Source organism: Hyperolius riggenbachi, chromosome 3 (genome assembly GCF_040937935.1).
Source record: "Hyperolius riggenbachi isolate aHypRig1 chromosome 3, aHypRig1.pri, whole genome shotgun sequence".
Classification (NCBI taxonomy): domain Eukaryota; kingdom Metazoa; phylum Chordata; class Amphibia; order Anura; family Hyperoliidae; genus Hyperolius; species Hyperolius riggenbachi.
The window spans coordinates 373258082-373284261 of NC_090648.1; positions in this window are offsets into that span (position 1 = coordinate 373258082).

Here is a 26180-nt window from a genome sequence, read left to right on the forward strand (position 1 = left end):
GAGTGGTGAAAGGGTGACAGGAAGAACGGTAACCAGGGGATGTAGAACGTCACTACAGCCGCTATGGCGCTTGCTCATGTGCTCTGTGTCCTTGGCTCAGCAGCGGCCCGCTTGGTTTCCGAGATAAGTCCGTAAGCCACAGTTAAAAGAAAAAGCATCCATGGTTTATAAACCAAGCGACCACACACTATGTATAGTAAAAATATAAGTGTATTTATTTAAGGACGTATCCCAGAAACATAAAAACAAAAACACATCGCCAGTGCTGCTGGGAGGAGAGGTATAAAAGGTAATAATAATGATACAATGGGGGTAAGGATATGAGTCAAACAGATCTCCGAAGAAGCATCCGCAGGTGGTGAGATAAATGTGAGATCCATTTGCCAGCGGGTGCTGAGAGGTTTCAGTACTGTGGGACGGTGAGCGAGCTTTATTTCCAATATCTTAACTGACTGCTTATTATATATTTACTCTCTGATGATAGTACTGAGGGAGATCGTGTTGCATGCAGCTAGATTCAGGTGATTTAGGTGATCTGTTTGACTCATATACTTAACCCCTTCGGCAGTTTGTGATTATTCATTATTATTATTATTACCTTTTATACCTCTCTTCCCAGCAACGCTGGCGAGTGGCGATGTGTTTTTGTTTTTATGTTTCTGGGATACGTCCTTAAATAAATACACTTATATTTTTACTATACAGGATCTTCTCAAAAAAGTAGCATATTGTGATAAAGTTCATTATTTTCTGTAATGTACTGAAAAACATTAGACTTTCATATATTTTAGATTCAAATACACACAAAGTAGTTCAAGCCTTTTATAGTTTTAATATTGATGATTTTGGCATACAGCTCATGAAGACCCAAAATTCCTATCTCAAAAAATTAACATTAGCATATTTCATCCGACCAATAAAAGAAAAGTGTTTTTAAAACAAAAAAAAAGTCAACCTTCAAATAATTATGTTCAGTTATGCACTCAATACTTGGTCGGGAATCCTTTTGCAGAAATGACTGCTTCAATGCGGCGTGGCATGGAGGCAATCAGCCTGTGGCACTGCTCAGGTGTTATGGAGGCTCAGGATGCTTAGATAGCGGCCTTAAGCTCATCCAGAGTGTTGGGTCTTGTGTCTCTCAACTTTCTCTTCACAATATCCCACAGATTCTCTATGGGGTTCAGGTCAGGAGAGTTGGCAGGCCAATTGAGCACAGTAATACCATGGTCAGTAAACCATTTACCAGTGGTTTTGGCACTGTGAGCAGGTGCCAGGTCGTGCTGAAAAATGAAATCTTCATCTCCATAAAGCTTTTCAGCAGATGGAAGCATCAAGTGCTTCAAAATCTCCTGATAGCTAGCTGCATTGACCCTGCCCTTGATAAAACACAGTGGACCAACACCAGCAGCTGACATGGCACCCCAGACCATCACTGACTGTGGGTACTTGACACTGGTCTTCAGGCATTTTGGCATTTCCCTCTTCCCAGTCTTCCTCCAGACTCTGGCACCTTGATTTCCAAATGACATGCAAAAGTTGCTTTCATCTGAAAAAAGTACTTTGGACCACTGAGCAGCAGTCCAGTGCTGCTTCTCTGTAGCCCAGGTCAGGCGCTTCTGCCGCTGTTTCTGGTTCAAAAGTGGGTTCATGCTTCCATCTGCTGAAAAGCTTTATGGAGATGAAGATTTCATTTTTCAGCACGACCTGGCACCTGCTCACAGTGCCAAAACCACTGGTAAATGGTTTACTAACCATGGTATTACTGTGCTCAATTGGCTGCCAACTCTCCTGACCTGAACCCCATAGAGAATCTGTGGGATATTGTGAAGAGAAAGTTGAGAGACGCAAGACCCAACACTCTGGATGAGCTTAAGGCCGCTATCGAAGCATCCTGGGCCTCCATAACACCTGAGCAGTGCCACAGACTGATTGCCTCCATGCCACGCCGCATTGAAGCAGTCATTTCTGCAGAAGGATTCCCGACCAAGTATTGAGTGCATAACTGAACATAATTATTTGAAGGTTAACTTTTTTTGTTTTAAAAACACTTTTCTTTTATTGGTCGGATGAAATATGCTAATTTTTTGAGATAGGAAATTTGAGTTTTCATGAGCTGTATGCCAAAATTATCAATATTAAAACAATAAAAGGCTTGAACTACTTCACTTGTGTGTATTTGAATCTAAAATATATGAAAGTCTAATGTTTATCAGTACATTACAGAAAATTATGAACTTTATCACAATATGCTAATTTTTTGAGAAGATCCTGTACATTGTGTGTGGTCGCTTGGTTTAAAAACCATGGATGCTTTTTCTTTTGTTTAACGGAGTTCTGATTTTCCATGGACATGGATGCTTTTGGATTTCTCAGTTTTGTGATTGTACAAGCCCGTAAGCCACGCCCAGCGTCGCCGTCATTGGCCCAAGTGAGTTGCTTCATGTAGGTTAAAGGTGAAGGGGTGGAAATCCGCCATATACCGGTGAAACGTGATGGGAATATGTGGCAGTGATTACAAACAATTCACATCTTGGGCAAAAAGCAATTACCAAAAATTGAGAACAAAAGTGCATAACAATGCTTTGTAACATGTCTTGTTCTGTCCCTGTCAGTTTTACTATGTGGGCAAAACAACAAGATCTTGTAACGGTCTTGTGTAGTAGCTCAGATGTCTGATTATATGGTGATCTGCAGAATCACCAATAATACAGACGCTATACCTGATTATGGGTGATCTGCAGAATCACCAATAATACTAGTATAGCAGACAAGGAGCAGAGTGTGAGTAGTGATTGGTGCAACCGTAACTTATAGTTTAATGAGACCTCACCAGAGGGGCTGGTGAGGTATAAACAATACACTGACCGTGCACTAAAGTACAATCTCCAGCAAGCTGGAGAAACAATACTGAAGAGGAGCGGGTGATTCAGAATGTACTGCAGGCAAATGAACACCCGAGGGGCGGGTGAGTCAGACTGTACTGCAGCCTAAGAGACACAATAATACTACAATGAAAGATTACCGAATGAGCAGGTAATTAAGGCTGTACTACAGCCTAGCAGAACTGCTTCACCAGCGGAGCTGGCGTTGTTAACACCTCACCAGTGGCGAGGGCCCACTGATGAGTAGAATGGTCAGGCAGGCAAGGTTCGGCAACAGAGAGGTAAGTATTGGTACAGGATCGTGAGACAAGAGAGTAATCGGTAATCAGGCAGAGGTTCAGCAACAGGAAGGTACGTATCGGTACAGAATCGTGAGACAAGAGAGTAATCGGTAATCAGGCAGAGGTTCAGCAACAGGTAGGCAGAGAGGCGAAAGTACAGGATCAGAAAGCGTCATACACAGGAGATCAATACAGTAAGCAATATCTTAGTCTAGGTGTGAAGTCCTTGGCATCAACACCCGGGATCTAGTCTACAAATAACAATAGCAAGGTAACAATATCCTAGACTAGGTGTGAAATCCTTAGCATCAACACCAGGGATCTAGCCTAAGGTCTGAGCGCTAACACGCAAGTATTCACGACAACAGACAGTGAGTGAAAGAAGCCCGCAGGCTTAAGAAGCAGAGGAGACCCCACAGGCATGCCCCTCCAGAATCATCCAATCCTGGGCACCGTGGGACTCCTCTGACATCAGCCGACCAGCAGGTTAGCTGACGGGCTTCTTCTCCGCATAAAGGTCCCGTCTGTGCGCGCGCCCGCGCACTACGGCGACCCCCTGCACCCGAGAACGTTCCGTCCTCGGCGTCCCAGACGCCGCATGGACGGATGGCCACGTGGAGGCAGCTGCGGCGGCGGTGCTGTTCGCCGCAGCTGCCTCGTTCCTTACAGATCTTTGAAACAGAGAGTGGGGGAACATCTTAAGTCGGGTAAAGGGTGTCCCCAACTTATAGAACTCTTGAGGGAGGTTCATGGAGGCAGGTCCTCATGGAGACCTTCTACATGTGGCCCCATCGAGAAGAGGTGGCAACCGAGACCGTTAGTTGACTCGACGCAAATTGCGTGTGATCTTACGTACGGAAGCAATGGGGCCCCTGGGCCTCAATGACAGACTGGAAATGGCTTGCTTCCAGGAACCATAGGAATTTAGACCCTCCCACGTGTGAGCTAGGTATAAGCGGGGCCCCTCGAAATTCACAAAAATCTTAAGGTCATAGTTTCCTCCAGGATGGGCTCAATGAGGGTTCAATGAGGGTTCAATGAGGGTTCTTCCCCCCCCTTCCCCCCCCCCTTTCTACTTTTCCCCCCTGCATTTCATCCCCTCTCTTCTACTCTGTGGCCATTGTGTGTTGTTTTGCGAAAAATATATACACGATAGTCCATCCCTGTAAATGTAATGGTGGACATGCCTTTGTTCCCTTTTCCCCCCTTGGTGATGGGGCTGAGGTGGAAATGGGGTGCAACCGGACAGGGAATAGGGAGCCCCATCTCATTTTAGGTGCATACACCAACGCTACATTTTACACCTTTTCCTGGGGGTCTCATGTAGAGGGCTCACCAGGATGGTGTAACCCTTTGCCACCCTAGCACACACTGTGCGAGGAACAGCAGACCTCTTGACCCCGCCCTTATATGTGCCACTGATGCCCCATTCCACACCGCGGCCTCCTTAGTTAATCAAAACCAAGCGATTACCCTTGTCAACTTGGGCTCACAAGGCATATGTGTAGCCATTAGGGAGGAATCTTACCCCACCCCCCCCCTTCCACTTGACCTTTCCCCTTCCTCTCCCGCCCAACAACAGTTATTATCCTGCAATATTTATCCCCTGTAAAAGAAAAGGAGGGAAGCTGAATATGTGTATACACCGTATTCTACCAAAAACCTCCTTGTTTTTATAGAGTAGAGGGAAGGAATATATATGGGTTCTGCAATGTGGGACCCAGGAATTTTTATAGGGTGAATACACCTTTAACAAGTCTCTTATCTGTACACTTAGTGTACAGCGCTAGGTTAGGTTTTAAACAGGGGTGTTGGTTTTTTAAATGTGACAATAAACGTTTTTATATTTAGGGACAGCGTAGCCATGTTGCCATAGTTACTTACAACAAAACTGCAGGGCGCATGGTTTAATGTTAATTCATGCACTTTTTCTAATATGTCACTTATACCACGCATGGAGTTCAAAAGAGTGAGTGTGTGTTTCATTGTTATGCACTTTTGTTCTCAATTTTTGGTAATTGTTTTTTGCCCAAGACGCGGTTTGTAATCACTGCCACATATTCCCATCACATTTCGCCGGTATATGGCGGATTTCTGCTCCTTCACCTTTAACCTACATGATGCAACTCACTTGGGCCAATGGCAGCATGGGCGTGGCTTACGGGCTTATCTCAGAAGCTGAGTATGCCGCCGTTGACCCAAGGATACAGAGCACGTGAGCAAGTGCCATAGCAGCGTAAAACTGCTGTAGTGACGTCCTACATCCCCTGGTCACCGTTCTTCCTGTCACCCCTTCACCACTCGGCAATGCAAGTCATAAATATCTTGTAAGAGTGTCTTGTATGGAACTGTCTTGCAATATGGACATGGCTGATGTTTGAATAAAGCACTTAAAGAGACAGTGCCTAGACTATCTCCTTTGTACTAAGATTTATATGTTCGTTTTCTATATTTGACCGGCTGCACGTCCCTTTGCTGTTCTGGGCTGCCACCATACTATACGTTTGGGGTGATGCTGTTGGAGGCAGAGCTATGAGCCGCAGTCTTGCCTCCATGCCTGTCTATCAGCGGCGGATCTCTGCCTCTCCCCCACCCCTCTCAGTGAATGAAGACTGAGAGGGGAGGGGGAGAGGCAGCGATCCGGGCTGATAGACGCGCTGAGAGGGAGAGCTGCGGCTCATAGTACTGCCTCTCACGGAAGCGCTGCCCGGATTGCCCCCCGGGGAGTTTGGGGGGATTTAGTTAATGTACAGCGGGCGGTTTAGGTAGGGCAAAGATGTTAAAAACATGTTTTAATTAAAAACATGATTTTTACGCGACTTCAAAGTCTCTTTAAAATCTGATAGAACCATCAGGTTTTGGGCCAGTCCATCTCCTCAGGGGCATTCTCATGGTTTTCTTTGTTTTCAACAGCATTTCCTGATGAACAACAGTTGCAAAGTCTAATTGACAAAATAGTGTGCAAGGATTAGGGAGGTTGGCTAGTATCTTACTATTTTGGCACTTAAACTGCTGGTCAGGAAATGCTGTTGAAAACAAAGAAAACTCTCAGAATCCCCCATGAGGAGATGGACTTGCCCAAAACCTGTCGGTTCTGTCAGATTTTAACTGCCTAGATTTTTTGCGATAGTGGTTCTTTAAAGCAGTATTAAACTGTGACATAATATTCAATAAAATGTATTTTCCTGCTTTTCATCTCTCATAAAGTTATCATATTTCCTTTTGTGCATTATTATTATTATTCATTTAGAAATTACATGTTCCCAAAGTACAGTTTTATTTGCTCTGAAAGCTGCCATTGCATTTTATTCATAACGGGTGTATATTTATATTGTAATGTACCCAGTAATGATTTCTGAGCAGTGTATCAGTTCTGGACACATTAGAAGAAGTTTATGCACAGTCAGGGAATGGTTACATTCCTCTCTGCTACAATTAAGTAAACACAAGATAATGTTATCACCAGTTCGGATGCGGTTCTACCTGCAGGGAGCTTTCTATTGAAACACTCTTATGTTTTACCCCTTTGGATGCTGTTCCGCTAAAGAAAAAAAAAAGGTAGTATATTATATGCTGTAAATCTTTTAGCGCAAATAAGAAATACTGGGTTTATACCACTTTAAGCCCCTCCCCCAAATATGGATACAAAGTTCTACAGACTTTTGAATACATGTGATAGAGGGTTAGGTAATAAGCTTAAAGAGACTGTATTTAACTACCTTATGACTGATTGCTGATTGGCGGCCGCAAAGTGGCTCCCCCTGGACTGCGTAACGCCGAAAGGCATCAAGTCCTGGGGGAGGATCGATCGTGGCTGGTAGGCTGAAAAAAAAGAAAAGGAAATGGCCAAAATCAGTTGTACAGCACTGCGATCTAGTGCAGCGCAGTACGGGGGACAGCTCTGTCACTGAGCTGTCCCCAGGAGAGACTCAAAAACGACCATCTCTCACAGGCTGAGGCCTATGAGAGGCGATCACGGGGATTGGCTGTCGGGGGGGCAGGGAGGGATAAAATATACAGAAAATATGCTTTTTTTATTTAACATAAAAATAAAATTAATTTTAAAATAGGTAGATCGCAGCAACAATCAGATGCCACCAACAGAAAGCTCTGTTGATGGAAACAAAAGGGAGGCAGATTCATTTGTGTGGTAAGTTGTATGGCTCTGCAGCGAGCTGTTAAAGCTGCAGAGCACTGAATTGTAAAACATCTCCTTGTCACTAGGGGGGGGGGGGGGTGTAAGCCTGTGGTTCTTATGTGGTTAAAAAAAGCACTCTGGGGATACTTACCTCAGGAGCTTCCGAGAATCCAGCACTGGCTCCCCCGAAACTACCCCCGACAAGCTTGACAAGCAGAGATTTCTTTAGGATAGCAGTAGGGAAAAAACACAGAGAGATCCGGGAGCCCAATCTGGTGCAGTATGGTTCGTAGATCAGGTTATAGCTATTAAATAGCATAAATTATACTCACAAACATGGGTTGCAATACAGGCAACCACTTGTGTCTGGTAGATCAGGGTATAGCTATTAAATAGCATAAATTATACTCACAAACATGGGTTGCAATACAGGCAACCACTTGTGTCCGCAGGTGGGGAAGTACCGTCCCCACTCGGCCTTTGGATCCTTCAAAGGTCGCTGCGGCCTAAACTCTCCTACTATCGAGAGGGGTGTTAACTATTTGGATACAAGTAGGAGGCGCCCGGGAAAGGATAACCAGATGTGTATTAAAATACTCTATATGGCAGTATCCAGCTATTATTAAGAATAGGTTGTCCTACCTTATAGGTGTCCCTTTAGGGAATAGAGACAAGAGGAAGTTCGAATGTAACAGGAATTATTTTAATGGTGCACTAGATGACAACGCGTTTCACGGTCACAACCGCTTTCACAGGTCAGTAGCAGTGCCTGTAATTACGGGTGTCGGTTTGTCCAGATGCCAGTTACTGGCGCCCGGACAAACAGACTACCGTAATTACAGGCACTGCTACTGACCTGATGAAGCGGTTGTGACCGTGAAACGCGTTGTCATCTAGTGCACCATTAAAATAATTCCTGGATACTGCCATATAGAGTATTTTAACACACATCTGGTTATCCTTTCCCGGGCGCCTCTTACTTGTACTTAAAGAGATTTCTTTACCTCTCTGCGATCCTGTGCAGGCACAGTAGCAGCTCTTCATTCGGGCTAGGCAAAAATAGCAGAGCCCAATTGTATGTGCTTTACTGCACAGGCGCAAAGGACTCGTGCCTGCGCAGTAGAGTGGATCGACCGGGTTCGGCAATTTACACCATAACCCGAATGAAGAGCAGCTAGTGCGTCTTCGCAGGATTGCGGTAGGTATTTGGGGGGTCCCGGCAAAGCAACGGAGGGACGGAGGGGGACAGGGGAAACCTTATTAGGATCCAGAGGATTAGCTGTCCCAAGGTAAGTATCCACAGAGGGTTTCACAGATCCTCTTTAAGGCCAGGCAGGTTATTATTCACATACAAAAAAATCATTCACCGGTAATCCTGACAAAATGTATCAGACTTTTCGACACTACTGTGCAAAACTCCATAACCCAGTGGTGTAGCATTCAGTATAGCCACCATAGCGTTGCTATGGGGCCCTTGGTATCCCTACGCCACAGGGGCCCGTGCGGAGGCAGAGGACTTTTTTTTTTTTATAAATGATGATGCCGTCCCCGGGCCCCCGACCAGGCTCCCTGGGCCCTCCCCCCCATAATTTCAGAACAGCGGCGCCGCGCCGCCCTCCAACGGCCCCCCTCCTCTGATAAGGTGGCTGGTGAGGAGGGGGACCACGTGGCGGCGCATTGATCCTCCCTGGCTGCCGGGCCGACACTTACTGTATAGTTCCGGCCAGCCATGGAGGGAGGGAGAAGGAGGAGACAGCAGGAGGAGTCAGAGAGAGAGTCTCAGTCTCTCTCTCGGACACTCAGACGTCACGTGGTGCGACCAGGAGGCAGGAGGGAGCGGACCAACTACGTCGAGGAGGAGAGCGGAGCACACTGACCCGACCTGACCCCACCGTCCCCCACTCGAGGAGGAGAGAGGAGCACACCGACCCGACCCCACCATCCAACGCAAGCTGGCAAGTCAACTGCAGGCATTGATTGTAAGTATTTTGTGCCACGTGCCTCAGTTCAGTGCCTGGTGCTGCTGCCTGCAGTGGACGGAGGTGGGTGGGTGGGTCATGGGGCCGGCCCGGGGGACTTGCTGGCTGCTGGGGGGGGGGGGGATAGGGCAGGGAAGACAGTTGCTGGCTGCTGCGGGGGAGGATGGGGGAGAGAGAGAGTTGATGGCTGCTGGGGGGGGGGGGGGATAGGGCAGGGAAGACAGTTGCTGACTGCTGCGGGGGAGGATGGGGGAGAGAGAGAATTGCTGGCCACTGTGGGGGGGGGGGATGGGGGAGAGAGAGAGTTGATGGCTGCTGGGGGGGGGGAGATGGGGGAGAGAATTGCTGGCCACTGTGGGGGGGATGGGGGAGAGAGTTGATGGCTGCTGGGGGTTATGGGAATGGGGGAGAGAATTGCTGGCCGCTGTGGGGGGATGGGGAGAGAGAGTTGATGGCTGCTGGGGGGGGGGGGAGAATTGCTGGCCGCTGTGGGGGGGATGGGGAGAGAGAGAGTTGATGGCTGCTGGGGGGGGGAGAATTGCTGCCCGCTGTGGGGGGGATGGGGGAGAGAGAGAGTTGATGGCTGCTGGGGGGGGGGGGATGGGGGAGAGAATTGCTGGCCGCTGTGGGGGGGATGGGGGAGAGAGAGAGTTGATGGCTGCTGGGGAGGGGGGAAATGGGGGAGAGAATTGCTGGCCGCTGTGGGGGGGGGGGGGAGAGAATTGCTGGCCGCTGTGGGGAGGGGGATGGGGGAGAGAGTTGCTGGCTGCTGTGGGGGGGGGAGAAAGTTGCTGGCTGCTGTGGGGGGGAGAGTTTGTGTCAACTGAGGGAAGGATGGGGGAGAGAGAGAGTTGATGGCTGCTGGGGGGGGAGAGAGAATTGCTGGCCGCTGGGGGGGGGGAGAGTTGCTGGCTGCTGTGGGGGGGATGGGGGAGAGAAAGTTGCTGGCTTCTGTGGGGGGGGGGAGGGGGAGAGAAAGGTGCTGGCTGCTGTGGGGGGGATGGGGGAGAGAAAGGTGCTGGCTGCTGTGGGGGGGATGGGGGAGAGAAAGATGCTGGCTGCTGTGGGGGGGATGGGGGAGAGAACGGTGCTGGCTGCTGTGGGGGGAGGATGGGGGAGAGAGGTGCTGGCTGCTGTTGGGAGGAGGATGGGGGAGAGAGAGTTGCTGACTGCTCCCCACATAACGATTATTTTCTGGTGACTGCTCCCCACATAGCGATTAATTTCTGGTGACTGCTCCCCACATAGCGATTATTATCTGGTGACTGCTCCCCATATAGCGTTTATTTTCTGGTGACTGCTCCCCACATAGCGATTTATTTTCTGGTGATTGCTCCCCACATAGCGATTATTTTCTGGTGACTGCTCCCCACATAGCGATTATTATCTGGTGACTGCTCCCCACATAGCGATTTTTATCTGGTGACTGCTCCCCACATAGCGATTTATTATCTGGTGACTGCTCCGCACATAGCGATTTATTATCTGGTGACTGCTCCCCACATAGCGACTATTTTCTGGTGACTGCTCCCCACATAGCGACTATTTTCTGGTGACTGCTCCCCACATAGCGACTATTTTCTGGTGACTGCTCCCCACATAGCGACTATTTTCTGGTGACTGCTCCCCACATAGCAACTATTTTCTGGTGACTGCTCCCCACATAGCGACTATTTTCTGGTGACTGCTCCTCACATAGCGATTATTTTCTGGTGACTGCTCCCCACATAGCAATTATTATCTGGTGACTGCTCCCCACATAACGATTATTATCTGGTGACTGCTCTCCACATAACTATTATTATCTGGTGACTGCTCCCCACATAGCGATTATCTGGTGACTGCTCCCCACATAGCGATTATTGTCTGGTGAATGCTCCCCAAATAACGATTCTTGTCTGGTGAATGCTCCCCACATAGCGATTCTTGTCTGGTGAATGCTCCCCACATAACTATTATTGTCTGGTGAATGCTCCGCACATAACGATTATTGTCTGGTGAATGCTCCCCACATAACTATTATTATCTGGTGAATGCTCCCCACATAACGATTATTGTCTGGTGAATGCTCCCCACATAACGATTATTGTCTGGTGAATGCTCCCCACATAACGATTCTTGTCTGGTGAATGCTCCCCACACAACGATTATTGTCTGGTGAATGCTCCCCACATAACGATTATTGTCTGGTGAATGCTCCCCACATAACGATTATTGTCTGGTGAATGCTCCCCACATAACGATTATTGTCTGGTGAATGCTCCCCACATAATGATTATTGTCTGGTGAATGCTCCCCACATAACGATTCTTGTCTGGTGAATGCTCCCCACATAACGATTAATGTCTGGTGAATGCTCCCCACATAACGATTATTGTCTGGTGAATGCTCCCCACATAACGATTATTGTCTGGTGAATGCTCCCCACATAACGATTATTGTCTGGTGACTGCTCCCACATACCGATTCTTGTCTGGTGAATGCTCCCCACATAACGATTCTTGTCTGGTGAATGCTCCCCACATAACGATTATTGTCTGGTGAATGCTCCCCAGTCCCCACATAACGATTATTGTCTGGTGAATGCTCCCCACATAACGATTATTGTCTGGTGAATGCTCCCCACATAACAATTATTGTCTGGTGAATGCTCCCCACATAACAATTATTGTCTGGTGAATGCTCCCCACATAATGATTATTGTCTGGTGAATGCTCCCCACATAACGATTATTGTCTGGTGAATGCTCCCCACATAATTATTGTCTGGTGAATGCTCCCCACATAGCGATGGAGGAATGTTTGGGTGGGAGGTCCGAGAGGTGCGTTGGAAGGTTGTTGGGGGGGTGGGGCAGGCCCATACAAAAAATTTGCTATGGGGCCCAGTCATTTCTAGCTACGCCCCTGCCATAACCCATAGCGATTTATTATCTGGTGACTGCTCCGCACATAGCGATTTATTATCTGGTGACTGCTCCCCACATAGCGACTATTTTCTGGTGACTGCTCCCCACATAGCGACTATTTTCTGGTGACTGCTCCCCACATAGCGACTATTTTCTGGTGACTGCTCCCCACATAGCGACTATTTTCTGGTGACTGCTCCCCACATAGCAACTATTTTTTGGTGACTGCTCCCCACATAGCGACTATTTTCTGGTGACTGCTCCCCACATAGCAATTATTATCTGGTGACTGCTCCCCACATAACGATTATTATCTGGTGACTGCTCTCCACATAACTATTATTATCTGGTGACTGCTATCCACATAGCAATTATTATCTGGTGACTGCTCCCCACATAACGATTATTATCTGGTGACTGCTCTCCACATAACTATTATTATCTGGTGACTGCTCCCCACATAGCGATTATCTGGTGACTGCTCCCCACATAGCGATTATTGTCTGGTGAATGCTCCCCAAATAACGATTCTTGTCTGGTGAATGCTCCCCACATAGCGATTCTTGTCTGGTGAATGCTTCCCACATAACTATTATTGTCTGGTGAATGCTCCGCACATAACGATTATTGTCTGGTGAATGCTCCCCACATAACTATTATTGTCTGGTGAATGCTCCCCACATAACGATTATTGTCTGGTGAATGCTCCCCACATAACGATTATTGTCTGGTGAATGCTCCCCACATAACGATTCTTGTCTGGTGAATGCTCCCCACACAACGATTATTGTCTGGTGAATGCTCCCCACACAACGATTATTGTCTGGTGAATGCTCCCCACATAACGATTATTGTCTGGTGAATGCTCCCCACATAACGATTATTGTCTGGTGAATGCTCCCCACATAACGATTATTGTCTGGTGAATGCTCCCCACATAACGATTCTTGTCTGGCGAATGCTCCCCACATAACGATTATTGTCTGGCGAATGCTCCCCACATAACGATTATTGTCTGGTGAATGCTCCCCACATAACGATTAATGTCTGGTGAATGCTCCCCACATAACGATTATTGTCTGGTGAATGCTCCCCACATAACGATTATTGTCTGGTGAATGCTCCCCACATAACGATTATTGTCTGGTGACTGCTCCCACATACCGATTCTTGTCTGGTGAATGCTCCCCACATAACGATTCTTGTCTGGTGAATGCTCCCCACATAACGATTATCTGGTGACTGCTCCCCACATAGCGATTATTGTCTGGTGAATGCTCCCCAAATAACGATTCTTGTCTGGTGAATGCTCCCCACATAGCGATTCTTGTCTGGTGAATGCTCCCCACATAACTATTATTGTCTGGTGAATGCTCCGCACATAACGATTATTGTCTGGTGAATGCTCCCCACATAACTATTATTGTCTGGTGAATGCTCCCCACATAACGATTCTTGTCTGGTGAATGCTCCCCACATAACGATTATTGTCTGGTGAATGCTCCCCACATAACGATTATTGTCTGGTGAATGATCCCCACATAACGATTATTGTCTGGTGAATGCTCCCCACATAACGATTATTGTCTGGTGAATGCTCCCCACATAATGATTATTGTCTGGTGAATGCTCCCCACATAACGATTCTTGTCTGGTGAATGCTCCCCACATAACGATTATTGTCTGGCGAATGCTCCCCACATAACGATTATTGTCTGGTCTGGTGAATGCTCCCCACATAACAATTATTGTCTGGTGAATGCTCCCCACATAACAATTATTGTCTGGTGAATGCTCCCCACATAACGATTATTGTCTGGTGAATGCTCCCCACATAACGATTTTTGTCTGGTGAATGCTCCCAACATAACGATTATTGTCTGGTGAATGCTCCCCACATAATGATTATTGTCTGGTTAATGCTCCCCACATAACGATTAATGTCTGGTGAATGCTCCCCACATAACGATTATTGTCTGGTGAATGCTCCCCACATAACGATTATTGTCTGGTGAATGCTCCCCACATAACGATTATTGTCTGGTGAATGCTCCCCACATAACGATTATTGTCTGGTGAATGCTCCCCACATAACGATTTTTGTCTGGTGAATGCTCCCCACATAACGATTATTGTCTGGCGAATGCTCCCCACATAAAGATTATTGTCTGGTGAATGCTCCCCACATAACGATTAATGTCTGGTGAATGCTCGCCACATAACGATTATTGTCTGGTGAATGCTCCCCACATAACGATTATTGTCTGGTGAATGCTCCCCACATAACGATTATTGTCTGGTGACTGCTCCCACATACCGATTCTTGTCTGGTGAATGCTCCCCACATAACGATTCTTGTCTGGTGAATGCTCCCCACATAACGATTATTGTCTGGTGAATGCTCCCCACATAACGATTATTGTCTGGTGAATGCTCCCCACATAACGATTATTGTCTGGTGAATGCTCCCCACATAACAATTATTGTCTGGTGAATGCTCCCCACATAACAATTATTGTCTGGTGAATGCTCCCCACATAACGATTATTGTCTGGTGAATGCTCCCCACATAACAATTATTGTCTGGTGAATGCTCCCCACATAATTATTGTCTGGTGATTGCTCCCCACATAACGATTATTGTCTGGTGAATGCTCCCCACATAGCGATGGAGGAATGTTTGGGTGGGAGGTCCGAGAGGTGCGTTGGAAGGTCGTTGGGGGGGTGGGGCAGGCCCATACAAAAAATTTGCTATGGGGCCCAGTCATTTCTAGCTACCCCCCTGCCATAACCCATAGCGATTTATTATCTGGTGACTGCTCCGCACATAGCGATTTATTATCTGGTGACTGCTCCCCACATAGCGACTATTTTCTGGTGACTGCTCCCCACATAGCGACTATTTTCTGGTGACTGCTCCCCACATAGCGACTATTTTCTGGTGACTGCTCCCCACATAGCGACTATTTTCTGGTGACTGCTCCCCACATAGCGACTATTTTCTGGTGACTGCTCCCCACATAGCAACTATTTTCTGGTGACTGCTCCCCACATAGCGACTATTTTCTGGTGACTGCTCCTCACATAGCGATTATTTTCTGGTGACTGCTCCCCACATAGCAATTATTATCTGGTGAATGCTCCCCACATAACGATTATCTGGTGACTGCTCCCCACATAGCGATTATTGTCTGGTGAATGCTCCCCAAATAACGATTCTTGTCTGGTGAATGCTCCCCACATAGCGATTCTTGTCTGGTGAATGCTCCCCACATAACTATTATTGTCTGGTGAATGCTCCGCACATAACGATTATTGTCTGGTGAATGCTCCCCACATAACTATTATTGTCTGGTGAATGCTCCCCACATAACGATTCTTGTCTGGTGAATGCTCCCCACATAACGATTATTGTCTGGTGAATGCTCCCCACATAACGATTATTGTCTGGTGAATGCTCCCCACATAACGATTATTGTCTGGTGAATGCTCCCCACATAACGATTATTGTCTGGTGAATGCTCCCCACATAATGATTATTGTCTGGTGAATGCTCCCCACATAACGATTCTTGTCTGGTGAATGCTCCCCACATAACGATTATTGTCTGGTGAATGCTCCCCACATAACGATTCTTGTCTGGTGAATGCTCCCCACATAACGATTATTGTCTGGTGAATGCTCCCCACATAACGATTCTTGTCTGGTGAATGCTCCCCACATAACAATTATTGTCTGGTGAATGCTCCCCACATAACAATTATTGTCTGGTGAATGCTCCCCACATAACGATTATTGTCTGGTGAATGCTCCCCACATAACGATTTTTGTCTGGTGAATGCTCCCAACATAACGATTATTGTCTGGTGAATGCTCCCCACATAATGATTATTGTCTGGTGAATGCTCCCCACATAACGATTAATGTCTGGTGAATGCTCCCCACATAACGATTATTGTCTGGTGAATGCTCCCCACATAACGATTATTGTCTGGTGAATGCTCCCCACATAACGATTATTGTCTGGTGAATGCTCCCCACATAACGATTATTGTCTGGTGAATGCTCCCCACATAACGATTTTTGTCTGGTGAATTCTCCCCACATAACGATTATTGTCTGGCGAATGTTCCCCACATAACGATTATTGTCTGGTGAATGCTCCCCACATAACGATTAATGTCTGGTGAATGCTCCCCACATAACGATTATTGTCTGGTGAATGCTCCCCACATAACGATTATTGTCTGGTGAATGCTCCCCACATAACGATTATTGTCTGGTGACTGCTCCCACATACCGATTCTTGTCTGGTGAATGCTCCCCACATAACGATTCTTGTCTGGTGAATGCTCCCCACATAACGATTATTGTCTGGTGAATGCTCCCCACATAACGATTATTGTCTGGTGAATGCTCCCCACATAACGAATATTGTCTGGTGAATGCTCCCCACATAACAATTATTGTCTGGTGAATGCTCCCCACATAACAATTATTGTCTGGTGGAATGCTCCCCACATAACAATTATTGTCTGGTGAATGCTCCCCACATAACGATTATTGTCTGGTGAATGCTCCCCACATAACGATTATTGTCTGGTGAATGCTCCCCACATAATTATTGTCTGGTGATTGCTCCCCACATAACGATTATTTTCTGGTGATTGCTCCCCACATAACGATTATTGTCTGGTGAATGCTCCCCACATAGCGATGGAGGAATGTTTGGGTGGGAGGTCCGAGAGGTGCGTTGGAAGGTCGTTGGGGGGGTGGGGCAGGCCCATACAAAAAATTTGCTATGGGGCCCAGTCATTTCTAGCTACGCCCCTGCCATAACCCATTTCATATTCCCTGTCAACAAGATACTCCTGCTCGGTTGTCCCAACTAGTAAATCTCCCCAAACTCTCGACATAGGCTAACGATACCAGAACCCTTCCCAATGGTGATGAAGAGTTCTTAAATGCAATAAAAAAAAGCTAGCTAACATTGAGTATAGCCACAGGTCCAGACAGCTTTTCATCAAAACACTACAAAAATTCCACGCCATCCTTTTTCCCCATGTCAAAAAGCTTATGAATGACAAACTAGTTCCACACCTGAATTCTTAAAAATCCACAGAGATTAAATTGTATACATCTCTCAATACCAAGCACCTGATGATGATATCAGAAAGGTCTTAAATATAATTAACCATTCCAATTATAAGAAAAACACCCGTAGCAGTGATCACATTTGTTGTTGAATAGGAATTGAATTGCCTAAACTGGCGGCCTTATATACTGGCATTTCTTTGGCATAAAGATAGTTTTTGAAAACTATCCAACTACTTTATTCCACTGCTGTATTAAAACTCACTACTACTCCAGTTTACTTTTCCTCCCAAGTTTTCTCCTATGTGATACGTCACATGTTAATAAAATACCCTTTAAGCAACCAGCAAACAAGAATAATTTTGACAGTATTTTTTTATTGCAGTGTGAAGTGTGCTGAAAAGTTATTTTAAATGAAAGATGAAAATTATCTCCTGGGTAAAAAGTGAATTGGATCGGGCTCCATATATCTTAATAAGAGCTACGAGCCAGTAAGGATGAGTGAGAAAATCTCTGACAGTGTCGTAAGAATTGAACTTTGCGTGGTTCTGCGAATTTTCACATAAACAGTTTTGCGAATTGCATTGAAATCAATGGAGTGGACTTTAGCGGTTAATGGCAAAGTCCCCATACCTGCTATAATCACCTAATTTGCTGGGCATGGTAAAGAGAATAATCTGAAAAGGGGAATAAAAGGGGATTTTTAAATTTTTTTGAATGCAGTTAAATGGCAGATAATGTATCCACCTATCAGAATTGAAAACTTACATATATCCCCAGAAACCGCTTTGAGTTTCCTGCCAAGGTTTAACCCTGGGACAAGTTGCCAGGCCTGCTGTATAGTCCGCATTACTGCTATTTAAGGATCCCTGCCAAATTCACGAATTTATAGTAAAAAAAAAAAAAAGAAAGAAAAAAGAAATTTTGAAATAAAATATTTAAAGCCCTTTAAATACTTTATTATCCATGCAGGCTGATATTATTATTACTATTTGTTATTTATATAGCACCCGCATCTTTCCTAGCACTGTACATTGCACAAAACTGTTGTGGGGGGCATCGATACAGGAGACCTTCGAAACACTGTACAATCAGGACATCGAACAATACAAATACATACATAATTGATGTGTAGTTTGAGACCTCACTATTACTGGTATCTGTATCAGAATCAGAATCGCTTTTATTTCGCCAAGCACGACTGAGTCGTGCCCGGAATTAGGCTTGGCACATGAATACAGGGCATGTACATAGAAGCATATGGAACAACAGAACATAGGACATCACTCCATCACATAACGTATACATAAACAACAGAACATAGGACATCACTCCATCACATCACGTATACATAAACCACTTTTATCCTTAACTAACTTAGTTACAGGCAGAAGGTCTAAGGGGGGAGAGCATGGGCAGCGTTTATAGAGTTCAGCAAATCTACCGCTGTGGGGAAGAAGTTGTTTCTGTGTCTCGTGGTCTTTGTAGCGATAGACCGATACCTCAGGTACCTCCGCCCCAAGGGGAGCTGACTGAAGAACTGGTGGCCAGGGTGTGAGGGGTCCTTGGCAATCTTCAGTGCTCTGGAGTGTAGTCTGGCATTGTAGAGGGAGTCTAGGGCAGGGAGTGTGTTTCCGATGATCCTTTCCGCTGACCTAATGACCCTCTGTAGTTTGCGTCTGTCGCTTTCGGTGGAGCCAGGTTACCAGACAAGGATGGAAGAACAGAGGACGGATTCAATGGTTGCGGTATAGAAGCTCGTCATGAGTTTTTGGGACATGCCGAACTTCTTCCGTTGGCGGAGGAAGTAAAGCCTCTGCTGGGCTTTCCTCTAAATGGAGACAGTGTTATCCTTCCACTTTAGGGTGCTGGAGATGGTGGTGCCCAGGAGGCGGACACCGGGCACTTTTTCCACCAACATCCCTCCAATGTGCAGTGGAGGTGGGGGTGGGGGGGGGGGCTGCTTCCTAAAGTCAAAGATGATCTCAATGGTTTTCGCGTTGTTGAGGACTAGCTTGCTCACCCTGCACCAGCTGCAAATCCTGTCAACCTGATTGCGGTATGCCTGTTCGTCGTTGTTTGAGATCAGACCGACTATGGTGGTGTCGTCAGCAAATTTGATTACCTTGACAGAGTCTGCCGAGGATCTGCAATTGTTTGTGAAAAGGGAGAACAGGAATGGTGACAGGACGCAGCCTTGTGGGGCCCCTGTGTTGGTGGTCCTTGGTTGCGAGGTGGTGGATCCCAACTTGACAACCTGGGTTCTATTTGTAAGGAAGTCCTTGATCCACAGTTGCAGTGTGGGGTGGACTTCAAGCTCAGACAGATTATCCTGTAGTTTATGCCAGCTAATGGTGTTAAAAGCTGAGATGAAGTCGAGGAGGAGGACCCTGGCATATGAATTTGGTTTGTCAAGGTGGTTGTTGACAAGCTCCAGACAGATGTTAATGGCATCGTCGGTCGACCTATTTGCCCTATAAGCAAATTGATACGGGTCTAGCTGGTCTTCCATTTTGTGTTTGAGGAGGGGCAGGACTGCTTTTTCAAAAGTTTTCATTATGACCGATGTGAGAGCGACAGGTCTGAAGTTGTTGAGGTCAGACGCGCCCTGCTTTTTGGGAACAGGGATAATGGTGGACCTCTTGAAACATGCCGGTACCTTGCCACTCTCCAAGGATCTGTTGAAGATGGGGGTAAGGATAGGAGCAAGCTGCTGTGCGCACGCTTTCAGGCAGGCTGGAGACACTTCGTCAGGGCCTGAGGCTTTTCTGGCATTTAGTCTGGTCAGGTGGTGTGCCACATCTGCCTCATTTACGGTCGGGGGAGGCGAGTTTCGGCTTGGTGGTACTGTGGCCTGGGGTGAAGTGAAGGGAGCCTGTAGCTTCGGAGACCCCTGGAGTCTCCTTCTCCTCGAACCTACAGTAGAAGCCGCTGAGGTTTTCCGCTAGCTCAGTGCTGGGAGGTGCTTTTTGGGGGGGGAGCTTGTAGTTGGTGGCAGCTTTTAGCCCTCGCCAAACAGCCTGCGAGTCATTTGAGGAGAGGTCCTCCTCCAGTTTAACTGCGTAGCCTTTTTTTGCAATTTTCAGTTCTCTGTCCAGGTTGTTCCTAGCCCTCCTGTATTCCTCCTGGTTCCCAGACTTGTGTGCGGCTTCCTTGCTACTGCGCAGTTGCCGAAGTTTCTTGGTGAACCATGGTTTGTCGTTTGGGTACAGCTTTTGAGTTTTTGTTGGGATACAGGAGTCCTCACAGAACCTGATGTATGAGCTCACATTGTCTGCCCACTCATCCAGGTTTTGTGCCTCCAGGGCCTTCCAGTCTGTGCAGTCGAAGCAGGCTTGGAGTCAAAGCTTGGCCTCGCTTGACCACACTTTGGTTGATTTAAGAACTGGTTTTGCAGTTTCCAGGCGCCTCCTGTAGGTGGGAATTAGATGGATGAGGCAGTGGTCAGATGCGCCTAGTGCTGCCCATGAGGTGGCTTTGTATGCGTCCCTCAAGACCGTGTAACAGTGGTCAAGAGTGTTCGCGTTTCTAGTGGGGCAGGTGATGTGCTGATGGAACCTTGGAAGCTCTTGGCGCAGGTTGGTACTGTTAAAATCTCCTAAAATGATGAACAGTGAGTCCGGCAGGGACGTCTCCCATTGAGTGACAGTGTCGCTGAGATCACGCAGAGCGGTTTTGACATCGGCATCAGGTGGGATGTACACGCCGACGAGCACATAGGAAGAGAACTCCCTGGGAGAGTAAAAAGGCCTGCAGTTTATCAGGAGGAGTTCAAACTCTGGTGAGCATTTTTTTGGCAAGAACAGAGGTGTTGGAGCACCAGGTGGGTCTGATGTAGAAACAGATGCCGCCCCTTTCTTTTTCCCGGAGAGGGTGCTGTCGCGATCCACACGGATGAGGTTGTAGCCTGGAATATATGATAAATTACAGCAGAATAAGAAAAACAAGGAAGAGGTCCCTGCCCTTGCGAGGTTACAATCTACATGGGGAGTGGGTTAGAGACATTAAAGGGATACTTAAAATATACCCGAAGTGACATGTGACATGATGAGATAGACATGTGTATGTACAGTGCCTAGCACACAAATAACTATGCTGTGTTTCTTTTTTTCTTTCTCTGCCTGAAAGAGACTACAGTGTGACCCTCACTGAAAAGAAATTCCAATTATAAAACACTTTCATAGCAGAAAAAAAGGAAACAGCATAGTTTGTGTATATATTTGTGTGCTAGGCACTGTACATACACATGTCTATCTCATCATGTCACATGTCACTTCGGGTATCCTTTAAGAAAAAAAAAGTAGTTTAATTTACCTGGGCCTTTTTGAAGCCCCCTGCCCACGCCATACTTCCATGACCCTCCAAGCAAGCAGCAGTGGCCCCCCAAAGCTGGCCGGTCATGGCCAATCACAGCCTTCTATCAGTGATTCCAACCTTTCATGTTATTTTTTACTGACAAATACCTAAAAATTTACTGACAAAAGATTTTTTTCACTGACAAAATCCCCTGCGCCGCGCACCGAAAAAATGGGCGTGGTCACGCAACATAATGTGGGCGTGGTCATGGGTGGGGCCAAAGATACATGATTTTAGTATTGCTGTAAAATGTCTGCCAGGGAAGTTTGAGCTCTGCCATAGTTTTTTCCCCCCTTCCCCCAAAATACATGTAATCTTACAGCATTTCACCAAAAATCCACGTAATCTGGCAGAGGTTCTTCCAAAATACAGATAATATGGCAGTGGTTCCCAAAAAATAGATGTAATCTGGCAGCAGCGATTCCCCCAAAATACACATAATCTGGCAGCAGTTCCCCAAAATACATTTAATCTGACAGCAGTGGTTCCCCAAAAATAGGTAGCCCCAGGTCTATAGGTGTCCCCAGAATAGGTGGCCAGGGGTATAGATGTCCCCAGAACAGGTAGCCAGGGGGAAAGATGTCCCCAGAACAGGTAGCCAGGGGTATATGTGCCCAGTATACGTAGGCAGGGGTACAGGGCCGGTTCTAGACTGGCACATATGAGGGGGCAATCATATGAGTAGGGGGCAACATGACGAAAGTGGGCATGGCAAGTAAATGCACATAATGAGAGACAGCGTTTCACCAGTAAATGCACATAAGAGACAGCCTTTCCCCAGTAAATTCACGTAATAACAGATAGCTTTTCACCAGTAAATGCACGTAATGACAGACAGCTTTTCACCAGTAAATGCACGTAATGAGAGACAGCTTTTCACCAGTAAATGCACGTAATGAGAGACAGCTTTTCACCAGTAAATGCACGTAATGAGAGACAGCTTTTCACCAGTAAATGCACATAATAAGAGACAGCTTTTCACCAGTAAATGCACATAATAAGAGACAGCTTTTCACCAGTAAATGCACATAAGAGACAGCTTTTCACCAGTAAATACACATAATAAGAGACAACTTTTCACGAGTAAATTCACATAAGAGACCGCTTTTCACCAGTAAATGCACATAATAAGAGACAGCTTTTCACCAGTAAATGCACATAATGGCAAACAGCCAGCGTCCTCAGTATATGTAGCCAGGGATATATGTGCCCAGTATATGTAGCCAGAGGTATATGTCCCCAGTATATGTAGGCAGGGGTATATGTGCCCAGTATATATAGCCAGAGGTATATGTCCCCAGTATATGTAGCCAGGGGTATATGTGCCCAGTATATGTAGGCAGGGGTATATGTCCCCAGTATATGTAGCCAGAGGTATATGTCCCCAGTATATGCAGCCAGAGGTATATGTCCCCAGAGGTATATGTCCCCAGTATATGTAGCCAGAGGTATATGTCCCCAGTATATGTAGGCAGGGTATATGTGCCCAGTATATGTAGCCACCGGTATATGTCCCAGTATATGTAGTCAGGGTTATATGTGCCCAGTATATGTAGCCACAGGTATATGTCCCAGTATATGTAGGCAGGGATATATGTGCCCAGTATATGTAGGCAGGGGTATATGTGCCCAGTATATGTAGCTAGAGGTATATGTCCCCAGTATATGTAGCCACAGGTATATGCCCCAGTATATGTAGGCAGGGGTATATGTGCCCAGTATATGTAGGCAGGGGTATATGTGCCCAGTATATGTAGGCAGGGTATATGTGCCCAGTATATGTAGGCAGGGTATATGTGCCCAGTATATGTAGCCACAGATATATGTCCCAGTATATGTAGTCAGGGTTATATGTTCCCAGTATATGTAGCCAGAGGTATATGTGCCCACAATAGGTAGCTAGGGGTATATGTGCCCAGTATATGTAGGCAGGGTATATGTGCCCAGTATATGTAGCCACAGGTATAAGTGCCCAGTATATGTAGTCAGGGTTATATGTGCCCAGTATATGTAGCCAGAGGTATATGTGCCCACAATAGGTAGCCAGAGGTATATGTGCCCACAATAGGTAACCAGGTGACACCCCCCCCCCCCCCAGCAGGACGCTGCTGAATTCCTTACGGTACTCACAGTCAGCTTATTTTGTATCAAAATTTAAGGGCTGTCCATAAATTTACGGGCGGTTGGCAACACTGCCTTCTATGCATGTGCAGCCCCAAGCTGCGCACACCCAGATTCCACTCACATCGTCGGGAGTGTTCAGAGCATACACAGTAGCAATTTTTCCGTACGGTGTATGTGCAGAATGCTGCCATGTGCAGAGATGCGATGAGGAGGCATGTGGCTGGACACCCTTGAGGGGTTTGCCCCTGCAGGGAGCTGTAAGAAGTCCCAAATAAGTTAAACTGCTCTTGTTTGTTTGTTTTTGACTGAAGATTTCCTTTAACTACCTGTGGATCGCCGCAGTATAAATCTACGGCGGGCAGGGGGCGCTGCGTTTCTGACCGGACGTCAACTCTACGACCCATTCGCCGCGCGCCCCCGCCGCTGTTGCCGCTCTGTCCCCGCCGCAATGTGCTGCCCTGCCGCCTCTATGACGGCAGAGCACTGTGAGCCGGGCAGGAGCCGTTTTCATTGGCTCCTGGCCCTGTCATTCTTGTAAGCCGTTTCCATTGGCTTACATTGAGTGACAGTATCAGGAGCCAATGAAAGCGACTCCTGACCAACGCACAGCACTCTGCCATCATAGCGACGGCAGAGAGAGCAGCCTGCGGAGGGGACAGAGCAGGGCCGGGCCGAGGCATAGGCTGGAGAGGCTACAGCCTCAGGGCGCAGAGTAGGAGGGGGTGCACAATTCATTCAGCTGTCATTCCTAATTGTGTCTGAAGCAGAAATAAATAAGAAAAGGGGATACATAGCAGTGACTGCAAGCCAGATAACTAGATATTAAGGTGTTGGGGAGGTTGTGGGCCCTGTGGCCCTCTTAGTCTAATAGCAATCAGTGTGTAACGGATGGGGTGGGAGGGATGGAGGGGCGCACTTTGGTGTCTCAGCCTTGGGTGCTGGAGGACCTTGTCCCAGCTCTGGGACAGAGCAACGTGACCGCCGGATTTTAGCAGCGATTCGTCTGGAAGCGGCGGTTTACTGGACCAGCACCCTCTGGTCCATAAGAGGGCAGTAGTTGCTGGTCCCGAAGTGGTTAAGGAAGTGGATGAGTGAATGAGGAAGTGAACCTCCGATGCCATCTATAGCAAGTTACAGGTTTACTTGAAGAGATGTGTTTTGAGAGTACACTTAAGGTTTCCAAGCTCAGATGATGGACAGGCTGGGGGAGAGTGTACCAAAGTACAGGTGACATTAGTGAGTCCTAGATGAGAGGAGATGCCCAAGCTAGAGGACAAGAGGGTTTCCTGGGAGGAGCAAATATCCCAGGAGAGATGGTGTTTGGAGATTAATGTGGGAAAGTAAGCAGGTGACAACTTATGTAGAGCTTTGTACAACAAGGAGGAGTATAAAGTGGATCCTTCAGGTAATAGGTAGCCAATGGAGAGATTGACAGAGAGGGGCTGCATCAGAGGAGTGGTAAGACAGGTAGATGAGGAAGCCAGCAGCATTCAGAGTGGTGCCAGCCTAGTTTTTGGTAGACTGCAGAGTAGGGTGCAGTGGCATACCTAGATAATTTGACACTCGTTGCTGATTATTTACAGACCATTCCCCCCCCCCTAAAAAAAAAGTTTTTGATGGGAGGGTTGATGGGTTGGGGGTGCCAAGCGTGTTGCTGCAAATTTTGGGGGATTTTTTTTACAGTGCTGATTATTACACTATGACTATGGTACGATTAGATTGTGAGCTCCTCTGAAGACAGTCAGAAAAGTGTGACATACAAAAGAGGGGGCTGCATAGGAGGAGGTGGGGTGATAAAGAGGTAGAGGCATAAGACAGAGAGCCTGTTGGGTGAGGAGAAATTGCCGGAAGACCTCTCACCAGGACTGCAGACATCACCAGCGCTGTTTGGCAGGGACATGCTGTTAACCAGTTTATATCCTAACTACAGTATATTCACGTCATAGCAAGTGGCTCCTGAAAGCCACCTGACGTGAATATAAGTCACTTTGATTTAATGAGCACAGCGGGCGTGCTAGCACGCTCCTGGGCTCATTAACCCCCCTCCCCCTAACTACTCTATACTAGCATCCCTGCCATGGGGTTCGATCTCCCCACCACCTGCCCGATCCTCTGTAATTACCCCCCTCCCTCTCCCCCTCCATGCTGCTATTGGGCTGGGCAGGGCAGGGCAGGATTAAAATGTAACAGTCTTTACCTGACCTTGCTCCAGCGCCGATCGCGATCCTCTCCCTGTAGTCCCGCTGTCAGCCTCACTATGCTGCCCGGATCAGGTCCCGGCTTGATGACGTCATCAAGCCGGGACCTGATCCGGACAGCATAGGAAGGCTGACAGCGGGACTACAGGGAGAGGATCGCGATCGGCGCTGGAACCAGGTCAGGTGAGAGCTTGTGACGTCTCCCGCTTCCCTGCGCCTATCT